We start from the raw sequence: 10278 nt of genomic DNA on the forward strand, positions 1-10278 counted from the left end.
GTTTAAAATACCGATTGTAAAGAAAAACCAAGTTCGCTAGTTTACCATTCCGGTTCACAACTGAATTGAATATAATATTCTAGTCTTTGGAGATCGTACTTTGTTGAACCCAGGTTGAAAATGTTGAAACTAAATATTGTTATCTGTAAACAACTAAACTTTCCATGAGTTGAATTAAATAAAGAGATTTAAAAAAAATGATATTCAAATGAAGCCAATCAATTTATGCCCAAGAAATTTGCACTCACATTCGAAATGAACATAACTTGAATTTTAATATTAAATCATTTGAATCGAAAGAGAGAGTCGTTTGGATTTCAAGAGATCTACAATTCAAATCAATAAAGATTCGGTTTGATTCGATATGGAATATCATTTCATATTTAAATTGGAAAACCTTCATTTTCACAACTGGAAGCCTTTGGTTTGAAAGTGTTTTGCTCTTGAAATCAATCAGAACCACGATTATTTTTCTTGAAGTGTTTTGCCCTTTGATTCGATGGACTTCGACCAGTGGGACAGATTAAAGTGTAGAACACTTTATAGGAACGTGTGTATTTTTTTGCGTGTACTCTTGCTGAATCGATAGTTGTGGTTGTGGAGCAGTTTAATTGAATAAGTTCTTAGCAAACTACTAAATGTTTTAACCCAGAATACTAAATTAACTATCACATCCTTGGCGCCAGAAAATGTAGAAAATCTCTATCAGACTACAAACTTGACCGAAATATCATTTTGGGGGTTCGGTTTCGGAACATTCTCCCCGGCACCAAATCCGGCACCAAACAAGGGCTTATGTATGAAATTATCAAGGGCGGATTCCTTGATATTGAGTTAAACATCGTTGGCCCGAAACCAAAGGTTATTTACAAAATAAACAATAACCCGCTTTTAGCAAACCATAACAAAGTGGATTTGATCAGATATACTTCCCCCCACCACAACATCCTAAAAGAATTTTTGTACTATGCAGTCAACTGAATTCGTCGGGAGCCCATATGATTGCCTGTGATCAGTGCCACCAGTGGCAGCATTTCTGCTATGCCCGTCATTCCGAGTCGACCGTTCCTCTGCGGAAAGTGTCGAGAAGACCATGCTATCCCGGCATATGCCATGAACTAAATAACAAAACATTATATAGGCTTGATTAATATAACAGATAAAACAACAAGCAACAATATCAAAAATTTAAACTGAAATATCATTTAAATATCATATATGCTATGGATAAAACCAAACTAATAGCTCGAGATATTAATCACTTTTTAGTTATTACAAATAGCAAAAATTGATATCCGCTTGATTTTGCAGTAGAAAATATTGATATTGTTGTTTGATCTTCTATCTCTTATAACAATCATATCCGGAAATTTGAGGCCATGAAGAAATAAATTGTGGAAGGAGTGTACTATATCGTAGAAAGTAGCAAGATTCGAAACCCATGGTCCGGTCTGTGAATATTCAGGTGGAAAGTGATTACAGGATTTGGGCTGGCCATCATACGATTGCATAAATGGTAGCTAGGCACTTGGAGACATCATTATTCCGGTTGTGATAAGGGATGAGAAGTGAGGTAAAATTAGAGCATATATGAATTTCAATGCAAGATTTTTATTAGATCAAGACAGGTGGAAATATTAAGTTTCCCACTTTAGGCAGCATGCACAAACAAAATGGACCACACTGAGAACATTACATTGAACTGATGATTTTTTATTTACTATTATAGTTTATGAAATTATTTCCACCGTACTAAATAATAAGCTATACTGTATAGATTCGAAGCTCTTTCTTAAAATCAAACAACCGTGACTACCTATTGAGATTATTTAGCAGATAGGTTAATTCCATAGGAACAAGACATTTTATTGATTCGTCTTCGAAGTTAAAACGAATTTGTTTTCATTACCAAGCGTAATTGAATTTTGCTATAGATCAATTTGGTTCAACCTCTATAACGTAGAATGAAGCTAACAAACGGTACATTTCACTGCACACAAAATTTCAACCATCCCTATTTCTACTTTTTAAATGCAGAAGCACTTACCTGATGGTGATGCCTTCTCAGCCAACTATTCTGACCTCACAGGATTCGAAAGACCACTTCAAAAATCCAAGAAAACTGCGAAAAACGGATTATTCTTCCGGATCTTCCCTAAAATATTATTTCGCACAATGATTACACCAAGAAAATTGACACTTCCTCGTACTAACTGACGACGATGATAGATACACTGACGATGATACGCAAACGCAAGCGATGATGATCATCAGTCAACACGCAACAACAAAAGTCAAAACAAAAAGTATGCTGTCTCCCGTAATTGCTGTTGCCCTCTCGCTTGCTCCCACAGATGATGTTAATCGCATAAAAGTTTGATAAAAACTCACCGTCCGCGAATTTGCTCAACAACACTTGACGGCGAATTTAAATTTTGAAGCTGAGATTCTATAATATTGCACTTGATTGATTCACTTCTCCTGCAATAATCTGTTCAACAGATTCTGTTGACTTTCAATTGAAAACAGGCGGCCAAGGGCAGATTCAAACCTTTTTCACTGTGAATTTGTCAAGGAAAATTCACGCACGAACGATAAAATACTCCGCTTGAAGATAAATATTGAACGACGAATGAAGAAATTGCATGCAACTGCAGTTAGTGGTGTGGGAGCGGTGGAGGAGATGCACAATATTTCAAATAACCTGACTCTCGAGTTGTTTTAGAGCCTATTCAGATTACGAGTTTATTGTTATCTATGCACGGTTATATCGGAATACTCATTTTAGGAGTACTTTTTAATCACTTATGAGAATATTGCCTATACGTCAAATTCTGCATACTTTTAGGGAGTACTTTTTACGCTTTTCCTAGTATGTCGATGAAATTGGAAAATGCGTAAAAAGTAGCTTATTTCGAGAAAAGAAAATTTTCATTCTGCTGACATTGCTAAAGTTAGCGAGTACGGAAATTGTTCGTGATTAAATTTAAACTTGAATTTTTAACGGAATGTTATTTAATTTTTAAAATGAAGTTCGCTGGTGAGGACATTTAGCTAAACTGGTAAGTATATACTCATCAAAACAAACATCTTTTTGTATCCATTTTTTGCTAAATCATATTTTCCTTATAGGTATTTGATTGTTATAAACGGTAATATCAGCTTGCAAGCTCTCTTGTCACCATGGCCTATTCCTGGCCTATTCGATCTTAGTTCGAGACTCCCTCGGGAGGATATTCTCCGGAAGATAAAACGGGGTCGAACGCCAAAGAACCATGAGTACGACTCAACTTGTCGAATCAAGCGGATCGAAAACAAGATAATTGGAGACTGAAAAGACTGCAGAAGATAATGGTAAGCAAAATATTAGTAATTAAAAGAATCACATATTCAATACTTGTTTTTATGTTCTAGATCGTCAAATCGTAGGATGAATTCGGATTACAGCATGGATTCTACTTAATGATTATTTATTTGTAATGTAAACTATTATTTAATTATCGATTTTATAAGTGTACTATTTTAGTTTAGAAGAGACAGGACAAAAACAATCTGTGCGATGTAATTATTTAAAGTCGGCAAAAATAAAAAATACCTCGAAATCGAAAACTTTACTTCATCAGTGAGTAAAATTCATACATTTAAATAATAATAAATTTAAGGGGTAAAAAGTATACATTTTATTGTTTTTGTCGGAGTAAAATATACGCACTTTTTACTTTGCGAAAAGGAGTAAAAAGTATGCCTATTTTGACGTATGGGCAATATACTCATAAATGAGTAAACGAATTATACTCCTTTTAGGCGTAGTTCCACTTTTCTAGGATTATGCGTACTTTATAGTTCTAAAAGAGTATTTTCTGGTTACCGTGTGGAACATTGTTATGATAAAGAGCTGAGACTAGACCTGCAAAGACGGCAAAAATAGATCCAATTTCTTCACCTCCGCTTAACTCTAACTTGAAAACTTAACTTGAAAACCAATAGAGGTTACTTATGTGGCTATGTAGATTATTAATAAATAAATAAAAATAAAGCGGTGCTTACCCATATACGATTAAACTTGGTTTAAGCACTAAGCGGAGGTTAAGAAATCGGCCCTTAACTAAGGCCCGCTTTCTTCACCTCCGCTCAGGCGTTAAACCTGGTTTAAGCGTATGGGTAAGCACAAAAGATATTTTAGTTACTAGATAAAGATTGTCGCTTCGGTTCCCTTTGTTCTGCTGCCCGGAACATGTTGGGTACCAAGCTGTCAAATCGTATGGATTTTTCTTCTTTGACATTTAGCTCCCCTATCCTCGCCATTAGGCTTTCAGCGATCGTGTACGTACACGCACGTTTCACTCACACTTTTACTCGGTTTGTTTGCAACCACGAGCAGCTGTCACGGCAAAATCAAATGGGATTGTTTGCAACCACGAACCTGCGTTCGTGTTGGTGAGAAATGTCGGCGAGACCCTAATGGCTGCAGCAAAAGATGTTCCTGACAGCGACGACAGCGACAATCTTTATCTAGTAACTAAAATATCTTTTGTAAGCACCGCTAAGCCGTTAAGCGGAGGTGAAGAAATCTGCCCTAACTAAGAAAAGATATTTTAGTTACTAGATAAAGATTGTCGCTTCGGTTCCCTTTGTTCTGCTGTCCGAAACATGTGTGGTACATACCTGTCAAATCGTATGGATTTTCCTTCTTTGACATTTAGCTCCCCTATCCTCGCCAGCAAAAGATGTTCCGGACAGCGACGACAGCGACAATCTTTATCTAGTAACTAAAATATCTTTTTAACTAAGGGTCGATTGATAAGAGTGAGGCGGAGGTGAAGAAATCGGCCCTATTTTTGCCGTCTTTGCAGGTGAATAGAAATTAATTTCGAGTTGTTTGAGCTTCATGGTTTTAACCGTGTATGGTAGTAATCGATCATCATCGATCATTTATTAAAATGATGAAAATGACAGTCAATTTATTGACAGATCATCTGTCATTTCGTTTGACGATTTTGTCTTGCAGCCGTCCGTGCGTGTTTTCTTATCAACCAAAACGATTGCGTGAGAAATTCAATCATCATCTGGAATTCCTAATAATTTGTTCACAAAAAATCCTCGAAAATGTTCCGCATGGAATTGCCTCCAAGTGATGCCGCCGAGGAGAAACGGAAAGTACGAAAAGCGGTCCAGTCGAATCTATTTGCCTTTGTTGCGCTGTGCGTTGCCATCCGGATCGGTAAGTAACTCACCCAAGAGTTGATTAATTTAGGTGGAACCTAAGACAAATTGATTATTTTTATTGTATTCCAGCTCCTCTGCTTTTGAACCGGCCAAGCCCCGTATAACAAGTTGATAGATTATAAAATATGGAATAAAAAGAGTGATTAAATTGAAACCGCATTTTATTTAGAAGTTTTACATAATACATACAATATGTATCGCGCATTTTGATAATGTAGCGCAACATAAATACACTGACGAAAACAAATATGAATACTGTCTGATTTATCTATGTACAAAATTTTATTTTTCAACTTGTTACGGAAGGAAACGTTCAAACTTTTGAATAATATTGATTCAAATGGATAGAAAACTGAAAAAAATGAAAACAAAATTGTAGAAACACAAAAATAATTGATTAATCTACGCATCAGATTTAGAATCAAATTAAAAAACAAAATAATGATTTTGATCGGAAACAAAGACTTAGGTCTTCGGGTTAAATTTGTTCAAATTAGTTGCTTTATATTTTTTTGGATTTTTAGAAAAGCAATACCATTTACTATGATTCGGTTATACACTGCTTAACTTACTTCATTCCTAAATTCTGTTCAAAACATCGATTTAAGTGGATTCAATTAGATTTACTGTATCAAAAATAATTGTGTCTTTCTTCACATAATTTTGCGATAATTTGAAAAACTTCAGCTAGTCAGGAAGGTATTCTTAAATAGTCTGCTGAGTAAGATCAAACCAAGAGCTGAACATTAACAATATTTCGGCTATACTATAAGATACTCTACGTTTCACTGTTTTCTGTGAGCATTATGCTCTAAAAAGGAAGAATCACACTAGAAAGTCATGCAATGTCTATTGCCTGTGACATATAAACTTACGAAAGTTTTGCAACTAAGAAAAGAATCAAACCATTATTACGTGCTAATGTAGTACTACCATATTGAGCAAATGCTGGATGACACTAATTACATGGCCATGAAGCACTCAATTTCAGTGTGCCTGATGATCAAAGCATTTCGCATATAACGTTGTTGCTGATTTATTGTATCTATTTCAAAGGTTCGCCCTATAATTAGCTGTACAAACTGTACTGCCGTAATCTGGAAAAGTGACGTAACAGCCATTTTACAACATGTATGTTTTTCATTTTTCTGTTAAAGAGCTCGATGAGTAGTACTCGTTAACACCATTTTTGGAAAATGACGTATACGTCACTTTTTCAGATTACGGCAGTGTATAAGTAGAATACGAAACTACTATAAAATGTGTGGCCAAAACTAATGGAATATCTAACATATTCGTACCTTCAAATAATTGGAGGAATTTATTGTTACCACCTTGAAAAAAACCGCAAGTCTTTCGAATCCCCAAAACTACCAATAGGGGGGGAAGGTGGGTAGACTTGATCCCCGGGGAGACTTGATCACCCCCTGTTTTATCGAGAACGAAAGTAATTTTGTTCTAGCGTATTTTTTAGTATAGATCCTCTAGACAAATGACCTCTATGTGATGAGTTATTTTTTGGATTGGCAACCTTATTTATTCTGCAGGGCGGTTTGTATGTTTTGACCTTCCTAAAGATTTTTTTATTGGCCACGCAAAATTTGAACAACTTTTCATAACAATGACCAAAGTTTTTCGTTTTTTCACAGCAACAAGCCATAAATATGCTTAATGATCTGTACTGATGAAAATGTCAACATTCCATCAAAGTTTTAGGATATTTGGATTTGAAGTTATTGCCTCAATATGGGGACACTTGATCCCCATTAGTAACCCATACAAAAATTTGGCGAAAAAATTCAAAAAAATATAAATCTGTTCTTAGACTTCTAATTTTTTGTAGATTTGACGGATTTGATGAAGGGTTGGCAGGAAAAATTATTTATCGCGTAGATCTCATAGAAAGGGGATCAAATCTCCCCAAATTTTAAAATTGCATGTACTGTCGAATTTAATAACAAAAATCGTTTATCGTTACGCACAGCAATTCGAAAATTCCGCGTATTTTGATGGATACATATTTAAAAAATCTGAGGGCACCTTTCTAATTTTATCAAAGCAAGTTCGTGAAGAGGAATCAATTTCCCCCTAATATTTTAAAAGTCGATATTTGACAGTACTCCAAAAAATCGATTGTGTATCAATAACAACAATAATTTAAGGACTGTCATACATCAGTTGAATACTATATTTCTTAGAGAGTCTGTGTGGAAATCGCGTATGTTTATTTATTTTTGGCTGTGATACATCGGAAATCAGAAAAGGGGATCAAGTCTACCCAGTCTCCCCTATTGTAATGGAATCTTGAAATATTGTATTAAAAACCATGTGTTCGGCTCCATAATGCTTCACGGCAAATTAGCCCAAATTAAAGATGAATAAAAAAAATGATGCTTACGAAAAATTGGTGTGGAAATTTGATTGGGATGTGAATGTCTTATTATTGGCACGGCAAAGGCTGGGTAAAGCGTACCATTGGTACTTCGCGTACCTGAAGGAATAAAATAGACCCCATCTCGCGGTCCTTAGCCTCTTACCCAGCAACTCCTATCCCTACCTCCCCGTGGTGCTGGCCGGGATACGAGCAACCTTAGGGAAGATCGGGTAACCAACCCCGGTGGGAACTATGGTCGTATGCTGACAGGGAAGGGGGGGGTTTGCTCCTCTCCGGAGGTGCAAATCTTATTGAGCGTCTGTTCTCCATGTCAGGATCGGCTCACAACAGCGTCTGTTCTCCATGTCATCGTCCGAGTGCCAGCGAGGGACTCTAAGTTAAACTGTGCACCATGGTCCACCGGAAATAAGGAGGAATGGTCCTCCGTAAATTTAGGGGGTTTGGTGTCAGGCCCTGCAAGCCAGCCAAAAAAAACTCACGCAACGAACAATCAACAAAAGAGTACGGACCGGAACCATCGGCGAAGACCACTGCGTCGAAAAGGGACTAGCGGAAACTCGGTTCGTGGAACTGCAAATCTCTCAACTTCATCGGGAGCACACGCATACTGGCCGATGTGCTCAAGGACCGTGGATTCGGCATCGTAGCGCTGCAGGAGGTTTGTTGGAAGGGATCAATGGTGCGAACGTTTAGAGGTAATCATACCATCTACCAGAGCTGCGGCGATGGGCGATATGCAAAGGCGCGTGATCGGGTGGTGGCCGATCAATGAAAGAATGTGCAGGTTGAGAATCAAAGGCCGGTTCTTCAACTTCAGCATAATCAACGTCCATAGCCCACACTCCGGAAGCACTGATGATGATAAGGACGCATTCTACGCGCAGCTGGAACGTGAGTACGACAGCTGCCCAAGCCACGACGTCAAAATCATCATAGGAGATTTGAACGCTCAGGTTGGCCAAGTGGAGGAGTTTAGACCGACTATTGGAAAGTTCAGCGCTCACCGGCTGACGAACGAAAACGGCCTACGACTAATTGATTTCGCCGCCTCCAAGAATATGGCCATTCGCAGCACCTACTTCCAACACAGCCTCCTGTATCGGTACACCTGGAGATCACCACTGCAGACAGAATCACAAATCGACCACGTTCTGATTGATGGACGGCACTTCTCAAACATTATCGACGTCAGGACATATCGCTGGCGCTAACATCGACTCTGACCACTATCTGGTGATGGTTAAACTGCGCCCAAAACTATCCGTCATCAACAATGTTCGGTACCGACGACCGCCGCGGTACGACCTAGAGCGACTGAAGCAACCTTATGTCGCCACTGCATACGCGCAGCATCTCGAGGCAGCGTTGCCGGAAGAGGGTGAGCTCGATGGGGCCCCTCTTGAGGACTGCTGGAGTACAGTCAAAGCAGCCATTAACGACGCAGCGGAGAACAACGTCGGGTATATGGGTCGAAGTCGACGGAACGATTGGTTCGACGAAGAGTGCAGACAGATTATGGAGGAGAAGGACGCAGCGCGGGCGGTCGCGCTGCAGCAAGGTACCCGGCAGAACGTGGAACGTTATAGACGGAAGCGGAGACAGCAGACCCGCCTTTTTCAGGAGAAGAAACGCCGCCTGGAAGAAGCGGAGTGCGAGGAGATGGAACAGCTGTGCCGTTCTCAAGATATACGCAAGTTCTATCAGAAGCTCAACGCATCCCGCAAAGGCTTCGTGCCGCGAGCCGAAATGTGCCGGGATAAGGATGGGAGCATCTTGACAGACGAACGTGTGGTGATCGAAAAGTGGAATCAGCACTACGAGGAACATCCGAATGGCGCTGAGAGTACAGGCAGTGAAAGTCAAGGCAGCGGAGGAGATGACTACGTCAGTTCAGCGGACGATGGAAGCCAACCAGCCCCCACCATGAGGGAAGTTAAGGATGCCATTCAACAGCTAAAGACCAATAAAGCAGCTGGTAAGGATGGTATCGGAGCTGAGCTCATCAGGATGGGCCCGGAAAAGCTGGCCACTTGCCTGCACAAACTGATAGTCAGAATCTGGGAAACCGAACAGCTACCGGAGGAGTGGAAGGAAGGGGTTATATGCCCCATCTACAAGAAAGGCGACAAACTGGAGTGTGAGAACTTTCGAGCGATCACCATCCTTAACCCTCTCTTTCCCACGACTTTTTTCAAAGATTTCAATAGGAAGGAATCATCTATGGAAAAAATGCTAGAACAAAAGTTATTTGGCATAGCTAAAATTAGTGGAAAACGAAAAAAAAAGTTTTTGATTGTAAATCAATAGTTACTTGATTGTTTTCAATAGTTTAACTATTTTTACACAAAATTGATTATATTTGCAGTCTAATGAAATCATAAAGTTGTGCCAAATACTGCTTTTTGTTGTTGAAATAATTCGATGAATGTAGGAAGGTGCAAAATTTGATGGAGCTCTACAGCTACCATGGGAAGGAAAGGGTTAATGCCGCCTACAAAGTGATATCCCAGATCATCTTCCGTCGTCTGTCACCATTAGTGAACGAGTTCGTGGGAAGTTATCAAGCCGGCTTCGTTGACGGCCGCTCGACAACGGACCAGATCTTTACTGTACGGCAAATCCTTCAAAAATGCCGTGAATACCAGGTCCCAACGCAC

The 10278-nt window shown here is 39.0% G+C and overlaps 1 protein-coding gene and 1 long non-coding RNA gene across 3 annotated transcripts in view; one reads left to right on the plus strand and one right to left on the minus strand.

The window, feature by feature from the left end:
- LOC134225541 (MOB kinase activator-like 2) overlaps positions 1-2203 on the minus strand; it is a 539900-nt gene extending 537697 nt beyond the window's left edge. For both annotated transcript variants that reach the window (XM_062705719.1, XM_062705718.1), the window contains exon 1: positions 2048-2203. The gene's annotated coding sequence lies outside the window, so the exon portion shown is untranslated. The remainder of the gene's footprint in view (positions 1-2047) is intronic.
- Positions 2204-4987: 2784 nt separating this feature from the next.
- Positions 4988-5380, plus strand: LOC134221123 (uncharacterized). Its single transcript, XR_009982218.1, has 2 exons — positions 4988-5221; positions 5296-5380. It is a non-coding gene; the product is annotated as an uncharacterized LOC134221123 (long non-coding RNA).
- The last annotated feature ends 4898 nt before the right edge of the window (positions 5381-10278 follow it).

Source organism: Armigeres subalbatus, chromosome 3, assembly GCF_024139115.2.
Source record: "Armigeres subalbatus isolate Guangzhou_Male chromosome 3, GZ_Asu_2, whole genome shotgun sequence".
Taxonomy (NCBI): domain Eukaryota; kingdom Metazoa; phylum Arthropoda; class Insecta; order Diptera; family Culicidae; genus Armigeres; species Armigeres subalbatus.